Source organism: Falco punctatus (assembly GCF_963210335.1).
Source record: "Falco punctatus genome assembly, chromosome: 6".
Taxonomy (NCBI): domain Eukaryota; kingdom Metazoa; phylum Chordata; class Aves; order Falconiformes; family Falconidae; genus Falco; species Falco punctatus.
Genome location: NC_137585.1, coordinates 11,161,187 through 11,182,560, shown reverse-complemented (window position 1 = coordinate 11,182,560; position 21,374 = coordinate 11,161,187). Strand labels below are relative to the sequence as shown.

General features: G+C 40.8%; 1 protein-coding gene across 6 annotated transcripts in view; it reads left to right on the top strand.

Annotated features, from left to right (window-relative positions):
• The window catches only part of FAR2 (fatty acyl-CoA reductase 2), a 148,498-nt gene that overhangs the window by 39,920 nt on the left and 87,204 nt on the right, over positions 1–21,374 (top strand). Inside the window, exon 1 of one of the 6 annotated variants that reach the window (XM_080391434.1) lies at positions 1,397–21,361. The exons of the other annotated variants lie outside the window; for them this stretch is intronic. The gene's annotated coding sequence lies outside the window, so the exon portion shown is untranslated. Of the gene's footprint in view, positions 1–1,396; positions 21,362–21,374 lie in introns of those variants that run through there. 6 annotated transcript variants of the gene reach the window in all.

Here is a 21,374-nt window from a genome sequence, read left to right as displayed (position 1 = left end):
TGATACAAAATAATTTGATGTAAATCGCATTCCAGTGGATACTGTTGCACTTCTTAACAACAAAGATGCATTTTGTGTATTTTAAAGTAATTTAATTAAAGTCTACCAAAGCTATCCAGGCTACCTGGAAACTCAGATTTCATAATTTATTATGGTACCATTTCTCAGCAGTCTTCTTTTGCTGAAAATCCAGTTCTGAGTTTCAACCGTACAGGTTTTCCACTGTACAGGGCTTTTAAATGTTGTGTCTTTTCTGGTTTGACTTTATGAAGACAAGAAAAAATGAAAGGAAAAAAAAAAAAGTCAGGTCATGCTGATGACCCAGGAAGCAGCATTTCATTGAAACTCCTATATAGCTGCCCCTGGGAATGCTCTAGGCAAGCAGCAGTTTCTCTATATTTATTTTAAAAGTGAAATATTAGAAAGCTAATGGAAAAAGCACTCAGGGAGAAGGAAGGAAATCTGCAGAAAAGGAGAAGCCCAGAGCAGCAGAAGTGTGATGGCCAGTAGAAAGACAGAGAGCAGCTAAGACAACTAATAAGTATTTCACAAAGCGAAGACAAAGTATCTTTTTGTTTATCTTTTGCTGGTTAGGAAAATATTTTCCCTTCAAAAAACTTCTCAGAACTACTCAGAAAAAAAACCTTGCTGATGAATACCTTTTGCTTTTGTTTTTTGACATATCAGAATATCTTCAATTAAGCCTCTTTTTTTGATTCATATAGTATCTATCTGAAACTCTTGTTCATCTCTAATCCTCTCTCTGCTCTAGGTGGGAAAAAAACTGATTTATTTCTTCTGTTAGCAGTTAGAGGTCAGTATTCCCTGATGGTTTTGTTGATAGTATTATCTTTATATAAAAGATTTCCCTTCTGCCAAATTCCAGGTGTCCTTTCTTCTGCTTCAGTAAAAGATCTTTCCTTTTTAACATTTTTTTTTAACATTTTTTTTTATTTTTAACATTTTTAACATTTCCTTAATAAATGTCGAGTGGGGAGCAATGGTCTTTGTTCCTGGCTCTTGGTGAGAAGCTCAGGCAGAAGTGGGGAGCCAAACCTCCCTGAATGTCCCTTGGCTGAAACTGCCTTTCCCAGATGGACTCGGGTGGTTTGCTGCCCCCCGGGGGTCCTGGTTTCTTACTTTGTGTACTCTTTTCCCTCTCCCTTTTTGACCCATTTTGGGCCAGTGTCAGTAACAGTAAAGTAGTACGATGTAGTCGCTCAGCCCATCTGAGGCACCTCAGTTAAGGGCCCAATAGTTCTTGCTCCTCATATATTCAGTGCAGAGAGACAGGATACAAGTATCCAAGTATCCAACAGATACCAGATGGAGAGTCAGAGTCTCTTCCCATTAGTTTTTGGGTCTTTTTTTTTTTTTTTTTGGGGGGGGGGGGAAGGGTATGGGGGGGAGCTGTCCCCATTACTGACCTTGGGGGAGCAGACAGAACTATCGATGCAGGCAGCAGCAGAAGGGAGAGCAGTTGCTGTGCATGCAAAGGGACCACTGCTCATCCCAGCTTCCCACACAAACCTGAACGGAAATATGACAGGAGTAGTAAGAAGACGTTTTGGGTTATCATTCTGATAAAACAGCACTTCAGAAAGATGTAAAAATCTGCTCTCAGGGTGAAAGAAATAGAACAAGCCAGCTGACAGGCTGTGGCTTCCAGAGGGTGAAGGCAAAGCCTTTTTCTTTCTGAATCAGTCTCCCTGCTCAGACACTCCCTGATTTTAGTCGTTCAGTAGCTATTTGGAGGCTTTCCTGATGCTGAAAAGATAAAAAATATTTCATTTGGGTTTTCATAAGCCTGTCATTAAGCAGGCAGTGAAAGGAATTGTTTTCTGGGCAGCAGGTTGAGGCAGGAGGCTGAGACATCTCAGGAAAGCCTCTCTGGCCAAAATAATTATTAGGCTCCATGGTAATCCATTGTTCAAACCCAGGATTTGTTGAAATAAGAAGCTAGATGTCTGATTAGTGCACTAAGAAAAAAATGTATAGAGAAGTTGCATAATTCCCTGAAATTCAGTGTTTTTGAAGGTATTTTTTTCATTCTGGAAAGAGTTCTTCATGTAGCTTGGAAGAATTTGCTGCGTTTGTGTCTGTCTATGGTGTCTAAGTTGGTTTTACTTAAATGACAGGATAACTTGTATTGGGTTTTGATTTTTTTTTCCTTTTTCATCATCTTCACAAGTGTTAATGAAGACTGTTTCTAAGGCCTGCACTCAGGGATATTGGCCAGAGGTCACCCTGCCCTTTACATCAAGCAAAACTGAATGCCAGCACAGAAAAACATCTTCAGCTCCCCTTCCCCCTTTTATGTGTTGTTTTTTTTTTTTTTTCCCTTGTCTTTTTCAAAGGAAAAGTGATATGGAATGTAGTTATAATCAGATTAATCAATAATTATAGAGACATAGTGTGGTATATCTTCTGCCTCTGGAAATCTTTTTCTTCTTGCCCGTTCTGAAGACGGTCTCGTCATTTGCCTTTTACTGTCCATGGGTCTGTTCTCAGTCTCCATGACTTTCCCATAACACTAGACTGTTTTCTCCTGGTGACACTGGCAAGCTTGTTCATCCCCCTTGGATGCATCTCGTCTGGTGCCACGGAGCTGTGTAGATCTGTTGTGCCTGGGCCCCTCATGCCGTATTCCTCTACCAGGGGTGACACTTTGCTCGCCCAGACTCTGCTATGAGACAGAGGCACCTGGGAGGTCTGAGGGCAGAACCTGCAAGTAAAGACTGTAAATTTGTATTTTCTACACACACTTAGTAGAAATTGAGAATATTTCCTCTACTGAAGTTATGGTTTGCTATCCAAATATCTCTGTATGGTCATCAGGACTTCAGTATATAAGTAAGAAACAAAAGAAGAAAGTGATAGAACCCCAGTTTCTCAGATCCCATGCATTAGGGTTGGTATTTTTTTGTAAATAACCTGAGTTATTCTCCTCAAACTGGACAAGACTGCCTGTTACTTCATCAGATGTTTTGAAAGATTGCAATTATCCTGGAATGTGATGTGTGAGCTGTCACAGTGTGTAAGCAAAAGGGAAGGAGAAGGAAATGGGGAAACAAAATACAAAGGTAATTAGAAAAAGACAACCTCTTATGTTAAATATACTTTCACATATTGTACAAGAATATGCAATTTAAAGTACTGTATTTTAAATGTAGACACCTCTGTGTGAAGTTGGTCTGAAGCTTGCAAAATTAAAAGTTTTATTTGACCTTTAGGTTGTAGGAAACAAAGTGGTTTTAAAAGGCTTGTGAAGCTATTTTTTTTTTTACTTCCAAGATGAAGACTTTTATCTTAATCTCCCTTTGCAGTTCTGGCTAATTTTACTTCCGTGATTGCACTATGCCAGGAGAGTGTGGTGCTCAGAGCATCTCCCGTGCTAGGACTCTCCAGTCTCTGTAACTTGCCTATTACTTGGTATGAGCGAGGAGACACTCCTCTGAGAGAATGAGCAGCCTAAACCCATTTCACTTCCCACACAGGCACTCCAAAGAAGTTAAAGGTTGACAGCAGGTCATAAAATGCGGTTTGGCTTTGTGGGATGGTGGTGAGAGAGAGGGAGCAGGGATGAGAAAAAGACGGATGCATCTCAGTGGTAACTGGTCAGGAGAAGTGCTCAAGCTACTGAGAGCAAATGTGAAATTGAGATGAACCCAGTATAGTTTCATCTAATTAGGGAAAGACGTTGTGATGCTTTCCCATGACAAAGAGCATGATGACCTGTCTGATCTATCTGTGATAACAGCAAACCAGAGAGAGTTTTTAAAGAGCAGCTTAAGTAAAACATTTGGCTGGGAAAGATATATGAGGAAAATTTTAATAGTAGAATACATAGCCAGCATTGATTGAGATGGAATGAGGAGGAGGAATAACTAGAGCTGATTTAAAACTCTGTGTTTCCTTCCCTCAGGGAATTCTGCTAGCTTCAGCATTTATCTTTATGCTGGATAGGAATTAAAAAAAAAAATAATCTCATTTTTGTGCTAGAATGGAAGGTTATGGAAAGTTTTGGTTTTCAAAAGGATGATAGGGGAGTTTTTTAAAAGACCATTTTGACACTATGTCTTCCTCCGCTGCTTTTGATGAGTCCTGGGAATGGCGATCCAGAGATGTCTTCTTTGATGACTACAAGCTGAGGTCTCCGGCCAAGCACTTTTGTCCTGGTGAATCACATTTATGTGCCTCTTTCTCTGCATCCAAAGAGGTCTAGCAGAGTGGAGGTCACAGCATACACCAGGATTTGCATGAGTGTGTATCTCTTGGGAGATGGAGAGGCCCAATTGATAGTGATAATGCAAACAAGACCTACGTAAGCTATACCTGTCATTTGGCACAGTGGCAATACAGGTGGATGCAGATCAATGTCAAAATGAGACAAGATTTGATGAAGTGACAGATCCCAGTTGATTCTGAGTGACCTTGGCTAAAGGAGAAACATTTTGCTTCAGGATTTTTGATGGGAAGAATCTAAATATTACAGTAAAATGACTGAAAATATGTTTGTAAATTAAAGAGGGAAAGGGAAAAAAAAAAAGAGAGAGAGAAAATGACCCATCAATTCCCAAGCTGGCTTTCCCACGTAAATATAGCATCATCAAAGTTATTGTATGTTGTGACATGGTGGAATGTTTTCATGTTACATGTAAAAGGTTTAGGAAGCTGTGTGTGCTCTCCAAGGAAAACTGCAGCATGTGGTGGTCTAGGGAGAAAAGGAAAAGTAAAATAGAAAGTTTATTGAAGGTTATTAAGATGAAAAGTAGATTTCATAGAGACAGAAGCAGGACATTTATGCAACAGTTTATAAAGTTCAGGTTGAATTCAACCATGTCATGCAGATCTATCATGTGTAGTTCATCAGCTGTACAATTGCTAAGAGCTGTTACCCTGCAATGAATACTTCTATGAAAGGGGTATTTATTCCTGTGGGATAGTATTTAATCAGGATGGGCTTTATGTAATTTTGAGGCCTCCATAATAGCTTGCACAAAAATTCTCTCTTCATTGGCAATCTATCAAACACCGGCTCTAGAAGTCACAATAACAGGAAAGAAATAATTAGCTTATTTCAGGTGTCATGCTGCAAAGATATCATACTGGTACTTGATATTTTTTTTTAGCCTGTGGACTAAAGCAATTCCTGCACGAGAAATGGATGTTATGGTGGATACCGAATAGTGAAGTGCAGAGGGGTCACAGCTGGCCCCTCAATACAGAGCTTTGCTCCGGTGGAGCAGCATTCAACCGGCTGTCAGGAGCCCCGCAGGAAAGAAAGGACCTTCCTGGGTCTCTGAGCAGGGAGGTTCCCCACACCGATGCGTAGCACAAAGAGGAGACCCAGGGTGGAGATCACTGAGCTCCTTTTCTTTTCGAGGTGGTTCATGCCCTTCTCCTCCCATCTTCCTCCCTACAACCCCCTGTGAGTCAAGGGAGGCTTGTTTCAACAGGACATTACGAGCTACTCGGTCTGTTTGCTTAGGATTGTGCTTTAAGGTCCTTATATTGAAAAGAGCTTGTCACTTCTGCTGTGTGGAATATTGCCCTTTGTAAGCAGGAGGACAAATTTTATTTCACTTGTAGTTTGCCAAGCTTTTCAAGAAAGCGCTTTGGACACAGCTGAGATAGGTGTATCTTCTGTGGGGAGATAAAGTAATTTTTATTTTTATTCTGAATTTCTTCTGCTTTCTTGTTGGACTGACTGGCTTTGCACTAGGATAGGGCATAAGGAAGAACTACAGCCTGAAATCTTTTTGCTCTGATACGTGGAGAAGAACTGAAAGCATCATATTAGGCTATTTCAGTGAAAATGAAGATATAGTGATCTCTGGAATAAAGTGGCTCTTTTTTCTAGGCATTAGGAAAGGAGTGCTAAATTATCTTAACAGATTGTGTTGTATGCGCAGTGGTTCTGCTCTCACAGGGTGAAACCTGAGTTATGATGAAGTCTTTTTGTGCTAACATGACTCATCTTTCCGTCCAACTGCAACTTAACAAAAATGCTAAGCCCATTGCACAAAGAACAGGCTATATCGTCTAGAAATAGCTGTCAAATAAAAACCTGGTCGTGTTACCTCATCTTAGCTATTGCATCAGCTTGTATGTAGCTGTTCCAATTCTCCTATTATAGTGTGCCATTACTCTCTGTGTCCAATATATCTTAGAGCCATTTCATTTCCTAATAACTAATGGCTTTTCTACTTCCTGAAAACCTTGCAGTACCTCCCTTATAGCAAATAGAAAGGAGGGACTAGCTGGTGCCTGTCCTATGCTATAAAGTTTCCCATGTTGCTAGAGAGTTTGGCCGACTTCCCTGACTAAACTAACTGCGTGCAGAGAAAAGTCTGTAAGAGCTGAGTTTTTCAGGTAAGCCATGTTCCTAAATCCTTGCTCTGTAAGTGATGCTAGACCTTCTCTTCCATGCGGAGTTGGGATTCTCCCTTCTAAGTGATCCCCACAGTTCTTACTTCTCCATTACCATCTCAGCTGGGACTCTCTCGTAGATGGGTTAAGGCTGATGGTGGCTACGAGGGTTTGGGGTTACTCCTCCTCGTTTGGTGGCCCTGGAGGATCTGTTCCTATTATAATTCTCCCAGTTCAGAAGACAGCATTGCAGGTTGGACTGAAGCATAACTGAGAGGAAAGAAAAGAAGGGCTTTGAAGGGGGATAGCAGAGTATTGGCAAAACACCCACAGAGTTGGAGGGGTGGCCTGATAGTATTCAGGTATGACTTCATGCACATCCTGGGGAAAGTTGCTTCTAACTGTTACGACTGTTAAATTTTAAAATTGGAGTACTTCCTAAGAAAGGGAGATTAAATGTTTCACGGTGTGAAGGCCTTGGCAATGACACAGGACAAACAAATTCTTGTTCTTTCCTGCTCCTACCTTTCATCCCACCACTGTCTCATGATCTCCTCAGTAGTGCTGACACAATTCTTTCTCAAGCCACATTGTAAACCAGTCCAGTGAATTTGTTTAACTCACAATTTGATCCCACAAGAATTCTTCCTGCACAAGTGAAGGGGCAAGAAAAATACAGCCTGAGTTGCAAAAGGTAAGAACTTCTAAAAAAAATGAAAGCTTCTGCCAAACCCTCTGTGTTTTAACCACAGTGCAACTCCAGAGATTCACGAAAGAGAGGAATTGAGCATCAGTGATGGTTTTTCCCTGTGAAACACACTGTATTGATTGTCTCAGTCTTATTGTCAGAACTGAAAAATGTTGCAATTAAGGCTTATGATTGTACACATTTATCAAATTAATCAGCCTAAGCTGTCCCTTGGAGTTAAACTTCAGGTGTTGTAGATTTGGAAGGATCAACCTGCTATAAAAAAAAAAAATTGTTCCTGTAGTGTAAAGATGATCTAAGAGCTTCAGTATCACCTATGGGCATCTTTGTGCTATATAGTGATTAGTGGCATGGAGCATTTGAAACCTGGGAAACCTGACATCTCACAGCCAGCTGGGAAGCCTGGCAGTGCAAAGGTGCCTCTCTTCTGCTTTCCCTTGCTGCTCATTTTTGTCTTTTAGATCGTAGTTTTCATTTTCTGTGACTGTTTCTAAGGATGATCTACTTGTTCTATGAAATACTCTTAAGTTTTCTCTCTCCTGCTAAACAGTATGACTTTCTAACCTGACTTTGAAGTTGACGTTTTCTAAAGTTCTTGAAAATCAAAAACAATGCCCAACTTTTATTTGTAAGCAACCGATCATCCAATCTCTTTAGAAGTGGTCATTTTATACTGTTTGAGTTTTGGATACACAGGATCACTATATTGCATTTATTCTTCACCCCCTCAACATGTATGTCTTGTCAGCAACATTTTTATCATCTGTGTTATTAGAAGATTTCAACTAGATCAAATTATTTGCAAGTAAGTATAATCTAAATTCATTTTTTCTCCAAGCAAGAATCACCTACCATGCCCCTACTTATCTATGATTAAGCTTTCTTCTGTCAAAAGACTCACATTCTATTTACAGGCCTGATTTCTTTCCTTTCTGGTTATTTAGGGCTGTATCTCTTGCAGGACATCTCTGCCTTTCGATTGTTAAGATCCAGATTTCTTGGGGTGTGTTCAATGTAAGATCAAAGAGGATGAACGTGGTGACAAAACCATTAAATCTCCCCAAACCCTACACTGGCTCCCAGTGCAAGTTAAGGGTGCCTCAGTGCATTGTTTTCTGTGTCTTCAAACACCCTTCTGATAAAACGAGGATCCTTGGGTCATACAGTTTCTCTGACTATCACCTTTTTTCTCTGGTCATCCTGTTGGAAAGGGGTCAAGAAAGGGAATTGGCAAAAATCACAGCAGAGCGCCTCTGAAGGCTGTAAGTACTCAGCCAGGGAAAATGCTCAGGAAGCCAAATACACAGAGGGTTGGGCTGGTTTGCGCTGCCAGGGGAGAAAAAAAAGGTTTCTCTGAAAATAGGACTTTATGCTACAGAGATTTCAAGAAATAGAACTTGGAGCAGAGTGAAACGCTTCTCCTGGTTGGGGTTTGTGGGTTTTTTTTTTTGCTTTGTTTTCACAAGCAGCAGAGTGGTACCACTTCTATACTATTACACTGGAGGGAAAAAATGGTTGCTACTACCTGTAGGCACGTTTGTTCCCAGCTACTCTTTTCCCTAAGAGATGTAATCGAGCAGCAACCTTACTCTGTGTGCTCGCTTTAGTAATATCTCTGTATTGCAGGAAGCGTCCTGCCTCAAAGACTGCTTTTTGGCAAGGCTAGTACGTTTTGGCTGTTAATAACACAAGCTTTTTCTTTTGTGTGGCAAGCCTTATGCAGATAACGCTACTTACTACATCCCCGCCTAGTTAAGCTGTGTATTTTGGCAAAGAATTTCCAGCCTGACTATCTGCATGTACCTCACTTCAATCGTTCTTAATAGGACTCTTATCTGGACCAGAGATTAGCAGTACAAAATTCAAGATGGGGGATATGCAACAAATGTTGCAAGGTTTGGAGGTGGATAATTTCTGTCTGCAAACTCGGGAGGATAAGGCAATTTTTGATACTTTCAAGAGGACATTGCACCTTTTGGCTACAGTTGCGAGGAGCAAGAACTGATAACATTTTTTTTTATTGAGAGGCTGCCAGCCGTGCATAGTAGTTGTTACACCAGGTCACTTGATATTTACTTTCACAGCACCTCTGGGGTCTGGGCTGAGGACAGGCTGAACCTGTGTGGGACTTTTGATGCGTTGCAAAGATCCAGGGCCTGAGAGATCTGACTTGAGGTGCAAATCTTTTGTGTTCTGCTTGGCACTAGTTGATTAAGAGAGAGTTGTTGAGCTTATTTGGAATATCAAAACTGTAAATACACAAAACTGGGAGATGTATGATAGAGTGAGGCTGTTTTGGGTGTCAGTGCGATGGAGCTAAAAGCACTGAAGCACCTTGGTAGTGTTTGAGTTTCAGAACTAGTAATGTTTGCTTGGTCTTTATAACTTCAGATGGTGAGCTTTGCCTCCAAGATCATGAGGTCATACAAAAGTAAAAAAGAGCATAATTTCTTGGAAAATACAACAAAAAATTATTGAAGCAGAATTGAACCATGTTATTTTTTCTTAAATGATATGGATAAATCCTTACTTTTAGAAGGGTCCTCAAGAGCCCTATATTTCTACTCTTATGTTTGAGCAACATTAGTGCTTGTGTAGTCACAACACAGCTAAATACCTTTATCTTGGAAATAACAATTTCCTGTCTCCACAAGAGAGGCTTAAATTTTTTTTTAACAAAAATAATAATCAGGAGTCACCAACACTGTACTTCCACCTGAGCTTGAAATCACTGATGCACAATAGTGCAGCATTTACTGCAGTGCTTTCTACAAGCATAATGTAATTAATTGAGCGACTTGCATCTATTTTGAGATTTTGCACTTCGTGTATATTTTGTAACTAACTTTCTGAAGCAGCAGTAGCTACGCTGATGTTAGGAGAAGACCATTGTCAAGGGAGAAAACTGTCACATTTTGATGGACAGTTAGCAGTAAGGCTCAGTACATCTGTAGGCTGTGTAATGCATGGAAAAATCTGGGAGCATACCTGACTTCATGTGAAGCATGCCATGTGCCTTTGCATGATTATTTCTGTGCTCTGTGCTACGTGGAGCTATGCTAATATACCACCTTTGAGTGGTCTTGTGCATTTTGAGGGCAGGAACATATTAATCAATCCAGAGGCGCTGCCACTGGGTAGGCTGTATGGCCTGACATCGCCCTGCTTGGGGGGCAGGGATCATGGTGGTGGCAGGAGACTGGCTGGATGCTGGTCCACAAGGTTGTGCTTCACGAGCTGTGTGAAATCAGTGCACATGTTTCATTTCCAGGATGTATTTGTGGCTCTGTAACCTGTTTTAAAATTATTCCAAAATTTAAACTGTGGGTTGACCTTAAGAAGACTGTGTGGTATTCCTTGGAAATAGGAATAATTTCTTTATCTTATAGATCATGGTAGGATGAAATCTGGGGGGAGGGGGGGAAGCCAGCATTGATAAATCAGTGGATATTTTTCTTTACCAGATAATGAAGATTTTAACTGTTAATTACTGAAGACAAAAAAAGAAAAGACAAAACTTCATTCAGTATAGGAGCATGTAGATTTTCAGTGCAGAGCTTCTTAAGGACAAGAAGGTAGTTTGTCATTCAGGAAAACACATGTGCACTAATTGGAACCTGGCACTCATCACAACAGTTCAAGTGCTTTAAACTTAACTCAATTTTTTCTTGAATGTTTAGAGCCAAATCAGCATTGAATGACTTCTTTCCTTTCTTGCATTTCAGTGCACAGAGGATGTATTAGAAAACATTATCACAGCCTGACTATCCTTTTGTGATGCAGCACTTACATCTCATTCAATTACAGGGTTTTTTGAACTTCTATAAATGTGCCTTGTCGCCTCGCATCAGCTTGTCTTCTAAATATTGGAGAAGGGAGGAAGAAAAATATTGGTCCCTGTATGTGGAAAAGGAGGAAAAATTTTCTCTGTGCCAGTATGTGCCAGCCAAGAGGCATTTTCTATTTACGTTTTATTGTCTCTTCTTTCTGGAGAAATGTGTTTCAAAAGTCCCAGTGCTGCAGATCTCTCTGCTGCCTCATTATTCAGAGCTGCTGATGTGCTGAGCAAAGTTCCTTAATGCAGCTTTCAGGAACTCCAGGGAATTCTCTTTAGATTCCTCTTCCTGCGGTTTTCCCTTTATCTGAAGAGTAAATGTTTGTGTTTCTTGGAGAACTTTGGGGGCAGAAATCTGCTGCCTATCTTCCACAGAAACTGAGTGAGGAGTCTGTGCGAAAATCTAATTTGGAAGGGTATTATTTTCATATTCTAGTTTGGCTTCTTCCACATATAATTGTTATTTCCTTCCTGAATCGACAATTTGGTCTGTACACTCTTAAGTGAGAGGAATAACTGTGTGACAAAACACCAATAATAATAATAATAAAAAATCAAGCAACAAACCATAACCCACCAAAATCAAGCAAAAAAAACCCACCCCAAACCCAACCCAACAACAACAAAAAGTTAAAGACTTTTTTATTTACATATGCACACGATACCAATGAAATAGCAATACTGCAAGAACTTATTTTGATAAAATCAATGTATCTTACCACATAGATGGTCTTTCCTGCTGTTGTGCTCTTTGGCTTGTGAAATGGCAGTTAATTCTGATCCCTGTTATAGTATGACCTAAGCAATTTCAAACAACTAAACACAACGCACAAAAAGAGCAAAGAAGTGGCTGCACCATTAACTCCAATTCATTAACAGCCTCTGTGAATTGCCTTGTTTCTCTGATCGTGGGAATTATAAAATACACATCTACTTTGTTACTCTGGGATATTCCAGAGATCATTAATTAATGTATATAAAACAGTGCATGAGCAAATACGCTAACACAAGAAAAGAAAGTATTTTTAACAGCGTAAGGGAGGGATAAACATTGCTATGCTGTGTTTGCTTTGTCCGTTTGCTGTACTATTGATTCACATACACAAATCCAGAAAAAAACTGTTTCTACTCTGGTAACTTCTAGGTGACTCAGCTGTGATCAGCGACCTTTTCTGACTGGTACTATTGCACTTGCTTGGTTCCCATCCCAAATGGCTTGGGATGTAGCAGTTCTGTAGTCTCTGCTGGAGGCATGTATGTTTCAGAATATTGCACCTCTCTCTGTATTTTTAAACAGCGCACTCAGACTTGCCTCACATTTGCTTTTTAGTTCATATATGTTTTCTCAGTCTGTTTATCCTGGTAGGATAGGGAGAGATGTACTAACTAGAAGAGTCAGAAATCCTTAAAGCTATCTGGTAAGGATCAGGAGGTAGCAAAACTACCTTCTGAGAGTAACTAAACTTTCAGAAATTAAGTAAAATAATATTTAGTATCAAGAATGCAATCAGTTGAATTGTTAAAGATTTTGTGAAAATATTCTCGCTGTTAGTAGAATGAGTTCTGCTTGCTTGTGGATGGGTTTCAAGCAAGGGAAGAGCTGATGGGGGATAGAAAAAGAATGTTTGGGATATTTATAAAAGCAAATAAGACTATGATTTCTGTGTTTTGTTGATATCTTCTTATGAACTGCACCTTTAAACTATGCCAAAATATTGTGGCAGTGGCTGCCATATGTCAAGACATGAGAGAGCCTAAGTCCATTTCCTACTGCACTAGTTCCTGCTTGACAAAAGCCTGCCTTCACTGCAAGCTGTGAGCAGCACCCATGTTAGCAGACGCTTGCCAGCTAGCCACAGCGTGCCAGTTGGCAACTTCTACAATAATATGAATTTTCCAAGGCACATGAGGAGACCCTTGTAAGTTGTTTTTAATTTCTTTCAGCTATTGGTCTCAGTCTTAAGGAAACTTTTTTTCACAAGAGTTCAGCTTCCATGTCATCAGTGGTGAAGATCACTAGGGTATCACCCAGGGGTAATTTGGCTCAGCGTGTGCAGAGGTCACAGAACTACTGTAAGTTTTTGGCGGCTGTGGGTAGTTCTGGGCATAGCACAGTGTGGAGGGCTTTTGCATTTGCACACCCCATTCATTGTGAGATGCAAGCCCACTGGTAGAAGCTGAATGGGAAGTACTCTGTAAACAGAATGACTCAGATACTAATCACAGAAAGTCCTACAGAATTTTCTCTTTGATGCTCTCTAGCCCTTTTTTTTTTTTTTTTTTTTTTTTTAAGAAGCTACATTTTGCAGTCTCATCTTTCTGTTGGTAGCAGTCAGCATCCAGGATATGTTCACCCATATTCAATAGATTTCCTTCAGTAAATTTCAGTAGATTTTCCTTCAGTAGATTTCCTTCAGTGTTCCACTTTGATCAAACACTAGTTTGTTCTGTTGAAAATCCTAGCAGCTACCTTGAAGCTACCTTTTAATACACACCACTCGTTTTCCTACAGCTAGTGAAGCTTCTGGCTTAGCTGGGGGTCTTCTGTACTCCCGGTTCAAGTTTCCAGGGTAGGAGGCATTCTCACTCATACTGCCCAAATGCTGTGGTGGTTGATGCCAAGGAAAAAAAAAACTTCCAAACTCAAACTCTTAATATTACATTTGCTGTTGGAAGGGGCAGAGGCAAAACTAGTGGTCTTGCTGTGCACATGTAGCCTCTGAAACTTTCATCCCCTGACCCCAGGTTATCCTGCAGCCTCAGGAGGAGCAGCAGGAATCAGCTCTACATTGTAACTCTGTGCTTCTCTTGTCTTGCTGGAAGCAATAGATCAAGGATTGAAGAGGTTGGAAGTGCAGCCCCATGGAGAGTCAGACAAAACAGGGAGAAAAGTCTACCCAGAACGGTGAGGTGTAATGCGAGGCAGAAACACTGCTGCATCTCTCTGAAGTGCCTTCTATCTCACTGACTTCTGTCTTAAGAACTAGTATGCTTTATGTTTTTCCTACATTATATATATATATATGTAAAGTCTGAATTCTTTTGCGGTTGCGTGTCTTCACCCTCTCTTCAGAAGCAGGCAAGCCCCATACCGCTGTCTCCATTGCCCCTTCCCAACGCTCCATACGTGGGTCCTTGTAGAAGGAAGCAGCCTGCTAGATTACTCTCGCTGGGGTTTCTCTGCATTTCCAAAGGGAAAACGAGATGTTTTGTCAGTCGATCACATTTGCGCAGCGAAAGTCACGACATGGCAGGCAGCAACCTGCCAGACAGGAGCAGCTGCACCTCTGCTGCTGTGGCTTCCCTAGCATCCATCCTTACACCGCCTGTGCGAGGGCGTTATCTTAGTGCCAAGGACTCTGGCAGCAAATTTGTCAGTGTATTGCGGTTCTGATGCAGGTAGTGCCAGAACTGTCTTCAAGAAAACAGGGGGTACAGGGAATGATTGGAGCACTGGTCACTGATGTTGATTTTCTGGCTTGCTGTGGAATAAGCCAGCTAGCAGCATGCACTAAGCACCACAAAACTCCCTGTGGACTTCCTGGAACAAAATATGCTTTGGCTGCGTTTCTTCCCTGTTCCTGGGGAGCTTGATCCTTCTCTGTCTGCTGAGAACTTCACTTGACAAGAGAATTTTGCATAGCCAAAGCCTGGATAGCTTCTGTCCTATTTCAGTAGCTGGACAGAACAAATGAGACTGCTGCTGTTGTCTGGGGGATTGGCAGGTGCCATCAAATGCTCTAAGTGGGAACAACAGAGAAATGTGGGAGAAATGAAAAAAAATGTGTTTTTTTTTTATTTAGCCTATCTGAGTTTTGATGCAGTGATGAGGTAGAAGGCAAAACTGTGGTATTTCCATTGATAATGCTGTCTTTTAGGTTTCCATATTAAAAGAAGACTTGATGGTATCTTAAATCTTTGGTTTTGAAAATATCTATTTGTATTTATATATGTTTTGCTATGAAATTGATAGTATAGACTGTCATATCCATCTGATCATCCTTTTAAAACGACTCCTCTTGGTGGGAAGTATTCCAAGTATTTTTGTCTTTCAGCCCCAGTCAAGGCAAGAGTAGTGCTCTGGGCTGCGCTTCTTAATAAAACCTGAATATAAAAATGCTCAGACTGCTGCGCTTAGCTTTTCATTTGAAAGAAAAATACAGTTATTTAATTAACCTTAAACCTGAGTCTGAACACAGCAGGTAATTTTTTCCACTCTGTTAGATCTGAGATCTAAAGTGTGAAATTTCATTTTAGCTCGCTGTCACAGGACTGCTAGGCTTAGCGTAGTCACCACATTTTTCTGGTAAGCAGCATACATGATGCTCCTGTATTGTCTGAGCTCATCAAGAGGTTTCACTGACAACAAACATGTCAAGAGTTTCTCAGCCGATACGTAGTTTCCTCTGCCTTATAGGGAAGGTATTAGCAAATTTAGACATTCATGGAGGAAAAGGAATTTTTGCTGTGTTACAGCTTGTAAAAGTTTACAGAGGTCTTCTGTAGCCACTACCATGTAAAAGTTAGTTGTGGTTTTGATGACCCAAAAATGGTTGTGACTGGAGGGGAAAAGCAGTTAACAGATTGTTGCATCTGCAGCCTAAAAATGGTTTTCTACATATGTGTGAATGTACTACACAAGTACATGCATACACATTACAAAAGAAAAGTCTTCTTCAGTAAAAGCCTGTGTGCTTTGGGAAATCCAGACAGATTGAATAGGGAACTCTGAGGTCATCAGAAATAGGAGAGGGTGTGTATGCTTGAATCCCTACAGATTATTTTTCTTTCTTTCTTTCTTGCAGCTAGTGTTATTCAGTCAATTATTAACTATTTTGCATTTGTTTTGAAGCTTAATCTAAACAAAAAATATGTATGTATTCTGATAAATCTGCACAGGATTACAGAGCTACTCATCTTTTCTGTTTACAGCTTCCACTGTTCATAGCTGTAAAAACAGTTCTAACAATAGGAAGGTAACATGTCTTAGCTAAGTGTTCGGTTTTTAAATACACGATTATTAAGGGGTCATCACTTTGACCATGTTCCTAGTACATTGTGCTCAGTTTCTTCCGTTGTTTTCTGCATTTTTTAGGTTTTGTTATGAAAACATAAATGCAGTTCTGTTTGATTTCATAAAGACTTCTAAGCATTGTGCTTAGGTATTTGCCTGGTAAGAGAGCTGCATGGAGTGATGGTAGAAGAGGGAGAATTAAGGGTAAAGGAGGAATCCCTTAGGAAGGTAGTATCTCCATTATTACATGACATAGATTTACTTGCTAGATAATGCTCTACTTGGATCAATATTGCTGCTGACTCAAAATCTGAGTGAAGACCATTCTCCTTTGTGTTGTGACTGCCTTTGTGAAGAATGTGGTAGCTGTAATCACACGAATATTTGCATTACTACTATTAATCACTACCTTTTTTTTTAATTTCTTACAGAAATGCAGGCAGTTTCTAAATACTTTTGGGTTTAGTTACCCAATCTATTTTAGGGCCACTAAGGAATGGTTTTCCATGGGTGCTGGAATGTGGAAATTGGTGAGGAGGTAGCAGTCCTACTGCTGCTGTCCTCCACACCAGCTGTGCTAGCTGGACTGTTCCAAAAGCGGGGCTTGAAAAAAAGTCCAAAACATTTCAGCCTCCTGTTACCCTCAAACTGTATGCAAGTATTCTTAAACTGGATGAATCATGGAGTCATAGAATCATTTAGGCTGGAAAAGACCTTTAAGATCATTCAGTCCAACCATTAACCTACCTCTGCCAAGTCTGTCACTAAACCATGTCCCTGAGTGCGAGGTCTACATTTCTTTTAAATACCTCCAGGGATGATGACATCCCTGGGCAGCCTGATCCAATGCCTAATAATCCTTTTGGTGAAGAAGTTTTTCCTAATACCCAGTGTAAACCTCCTCTGGCGCAACTTGAGGCCTTTTCCTCTTGTCCTATCGATTGCCACTTGGGAATAGAGACTGGCACCCACCCCACTACAACCTCCTTTCAGGTGGTTGTAGAGAGCGATAAGGTTTCCTCTGAACCTTCTTTCCCTCAGCTGACCCTCATAAGACTCACTCACTAAACCGTTCACCCACTCTGCTGCCCTTCTCTGGACATGCTCCAGCACCTCCACGTCCCTCTTGCAGTGAGGGGCCCAGAATTGAACACAGTGTTTGAGGTGCAGCCTCACCAGTGCCGGGGTGGAATGACAGGGGGACTGTCACTTTCCTTGTCCTGCTGGCCACACTTTCTGACACAAGCCAGGATGTTGTTGGCCTTCTTGGCCACCTGGGCACACTGCTGGCTCACATTCAGCCAGCTCTTAACCAGCACCCGCAGGTCCTTTCCCACCAGGCAGCTTTCCAGCTGCTCTTCCCCAAGCCTGTAGCGTTGTGTGGGGTTGTTGTGACCCAAGTGCAAGACCCAGCACTTCTCCTTGTGGAACCTCATACAATTAATTAGCCTCTGCCCATTGATCCAGCTTGTCCAGATCCCTCTGTAGAGCTTTTCCATCCTTAGGCAGATCAACGCTCCCACCCAACATGGTATCTCCAAGTCCAGCTCTTCCCACAAAAGCCATAAATAGTAACGCCACTGTTTTTTGGCGAGGGGCAAGAACAAGTGGTGGAAAAGGACAGAAAATCTTTGAATACTGTGCTAAGACATGCTGGATGCTAGTACAAAGTTATCAGCTGAGAGCTCTAAAAGAAAATAAATGTGCCAGACCACCCAGATATCACGGAGAGATTCACGGAACATTGACTTTATCACGGAGAGGCCCCCCTTCTGCAGTGCTCAGGTGCAGTGAGATTGGTGTGCAGTGGGTATGGCAAGGGTTTGGTTTTGGGGTTTGGGAGAGGGCTGCTGGTTGTAGAGATCCCAGCCACAGCTAAAGGAGAAAGAGCAAGGTGATAATGGCTGTGAAGAGGGAACTAGTGGAAAGAGAAGGGGAAGGATCATCTGCAGAAGTGCTCTGACTTAGAATGTCTGTATTTAATTATGCTGAGGCAAAGCAGAAACTCTCTTCTAGTCTTGATTTATGCACAGCACCTAAGCTTTGATCCTGTAACCTGCTCAATGGCTTTGCAACAGCCAGCTCTAAGTGAACACAGCTAAAAAAAAAAAAGGGTGAATGGTTACAGATACTGACCTGTGTGATACTGAAAGGAGCCTGCAGAAGCTGCTCCTTTGATGTCTCTGGGAGGTGCTGTTCCTACTAGTACACTAATTATACAGGGGTGAGGCAGAATACATCCATATCCGAGCTACTGAGAAATATTTGTTCTTGAATATCACTCACGTAGGTATGTCCTTACCACAGTTGACCTGTCTTAGCTCTAAAATGCTTACAGGCTCCTTTTCATCAATTTTAGAGTGAACATAGTGAGATGGAGACAGACTAACAGGTTTCACTAAAAAGTCAAGAGGCTCCTCCTGGGTTGTGTTACATTGGTGGGCCTTGTGCTTCGTTCACTCTTCTCTAATTCTTAATGGTGGCTGAACAGTTTGAGCTCCTTAGAAGAGTCAGACAATCTGTGAACTGTACAGGTAATGCTTAAGCAACGACCAGATCTTGAAATTCAAGTTTTAGCCCTGCATCCGATTCTGTGGGCAGATCTCTAGACCAGAAGCTACAACTCCCAGTGCTTTCCAAAGGAGATTCTGTCTGCATGTCATGTAACATTCAGTAGTTTGCAAGATCCAGCTGTGCATGCTGCTTGTTGTCTCTGGCTCTTAATTATGCTGTCACACTGCACTGTCTCTTTAGATTTAACTGTTATACACTAAATGGATTGCAAAACTGGAGTCATTTTTCAAGTCATGAAGGATTTCTGGGAGCAATGATAGTTTCTCCTTGCTTGTTGCTACTTGGGTGTGCTGTTATGGCAAACAAAAAATGATTTGAAGTTTATTAGCTGAAGAAAACTGATTCAACCTTCAGGCTTCTAGCAACAACATTTATATTTGGTGTAAATTGGTTGGAGCAAAATCTCTTTTGTAAAGAGGATTATCATCAGGAGTTCAGTCTGGCTGTAAATGAGCCCATCTTCGAACCACAGGATTTTCTTTCTTTGCACCATATTAGCATCTGTAGTGCCTGTACAAAGGATGGATTATGACCTTCCTTTTAATTCTGTAGCAAAGTGAGAGAAGGTTTACTGTTGCCAGTTTGTAATTGTTGTTAGGTTGTTAGTGCTATAAAATAATTATGGAAGTTTAGCAAATGGTAAGGATTTTTAATTTGTGCCTCTATCAGCCATTTTAACATCCTCTTTGCTTTATTTTCTAGCATTTTCTGGCATCAGTACAATTTCCCCTACCTCTTCCCAAACATCGTGTACTACACAGATCTCTATGTGCCTGGAGACCTTTGAAAATATATTATGTAACTTCAGTGCATCATTGTTGGTACTGTCTGCTTGTTTGTGTTAGCAGCAGCGTTGTCAAAAATGTTGTCAGTGTTGAAATGCAGCCCTTTTCCATTCTGAGTCACTGTTACTGATTACTGAGAAAGCAGAAAATATTTTAAATATAAAGGCTCAAATCTAAGCTAATTCATGTTAACCCTACCTGAAACATTGGTCATTGCAGTGGAACTACCCTGATTGTGAGTTTGGCCCAGAAAATCAAATCAGTGGAGCTGAGTGACGTAAGCTGGTGTTACCAAGAAGCCAGGACTTAAGTCACTGTGATGAAAAGCAAGTCACTACTTCAGCTATTGCTGGGCATGCATGGTTTGGGACTCTGCTCTGTGACTGTAAGGCCACAGCATGCTCTATTACTTCCAGATGTCCTGGGGCTAAAAATAAGCTGTGAAATCTCTGAAGCAGAGCCTGGTGCTCAACAAAACCTTGACATCCATATAAAGCATCTCAAATGATAGAGCGTGCACAACTAACGCACCTGCATACACCTGAGATTTCACTGTGAATCGACAGATGCTGTGATATCCCGTGTTTCTAGTGCCAGCACATAAACATAGAGATGCTTCTTGCATTTTTGTCTTTTTAATTTTTATTCTTTAAGCCTGGAATGGGAATGGAGCATTCTGTTACTCCAGGAATCAGAAGGCTGGGAGGTTGCTTTGTTTCAGACTGGACTTTGCTTCATAGGAGGCAGTGTGCAGATACTGAACTTTTAACACTATTCCTGCCTCTTCCTCCGTGTACATGCTGTCCTTGCTGTTTATACTGATTTGCTTCAAACCATATAATTGCTGTATATGCATTAGCATTGGAGGAAAACTGTTTGTTGTTCAAGTATCCACCTTTACTGGCCACTGAAGTGAAAAGATCAGGTGGTTCCTGCTACAGTCATAGTCATGAGATTATTTGCTTGATGATGATTAACTAACAAGAAATCACAAACACTTTCAAGCAAAGAACACATATTAAAAAGAAATGCTTTATGTATTGTAATTATGTGCATAGTTTGTGGAGTCTCTGTCACACATCCTGGGGCAAAAAATGAAAAAGAAAATAATTATATGAAGATACATTGCTCAGGCATCCCCAGTGTTCAGTCTATTTTAAACTCATAAAATAATTAATAGACTGAGGAAGCAAACTGATGAGATTGAAGTAGTCTGTGACCACTTTATATTGCTTCTTCTGGCCTCAGCTGTACAAGTTCTGCAAAGCGACAGAGGGAATTTTCTTTTTCTGCATGTGCCAGGTTAATTATGACTCCTCCAAAATTCTGATTAAAGATGACTGTCTTATGTATGATTGAATATTTGTACCCAAGATCAAAATTTTATATTCAGAAACTGGCAAAAATTACTTTGTCTTAAAGGAGCTTTGCTGTCTGTAGCTTTCTTAAAAAAAAAAATGTTATTTGTCATTAATTGTAATTTTAGTGAAGCTTGTTCATTACATTTAATATGATGTCTAAATGACTCATCTGAACAGTCCAACCCTCTTGTTTGCAGAAATCACATCCCTGCATAAAGTTGTGAAAATGCACCAGACATGAGAAAACTCATCAAAAACAGACTAAGTAGAAGGAGATGCCAGAGAGGCTGTTCGTGAATCTAGATGTATATTTACAGGCATACAGTCTTTTGCTTTTGCACAAAACTAAATATCTCTCTTTTTTTTCTTTTTCTTCATTTTATGCAGTTGAGTTGAAAAGGCAAGTATCTCAACAGATAAGCTTCTGAAATGGCCACTGTCCTAGTTGAGTAGGGCACAGAAATCTCAGTAGTGATCCAAACCGTAAAGAAATATTAACATGTTCCTGTCTACCCATCCTTCGTTGCTCGTGCTCCATTTTGCCATCTCTTGTTAGCACCCTGCAGCCACGGACCTGCTCTGGACAGAGGCAGGAGCAGCAGCAAGTGAGGTTCAGCTATGCATTTTCCTTCCCGCTGCCATGGCTCTGATAGCAGTCTAACTCCTGGCATTACGCCATTGTAATCTGAATGCAGATTTGGCATCGTTAAGGTATGTCCAAGAT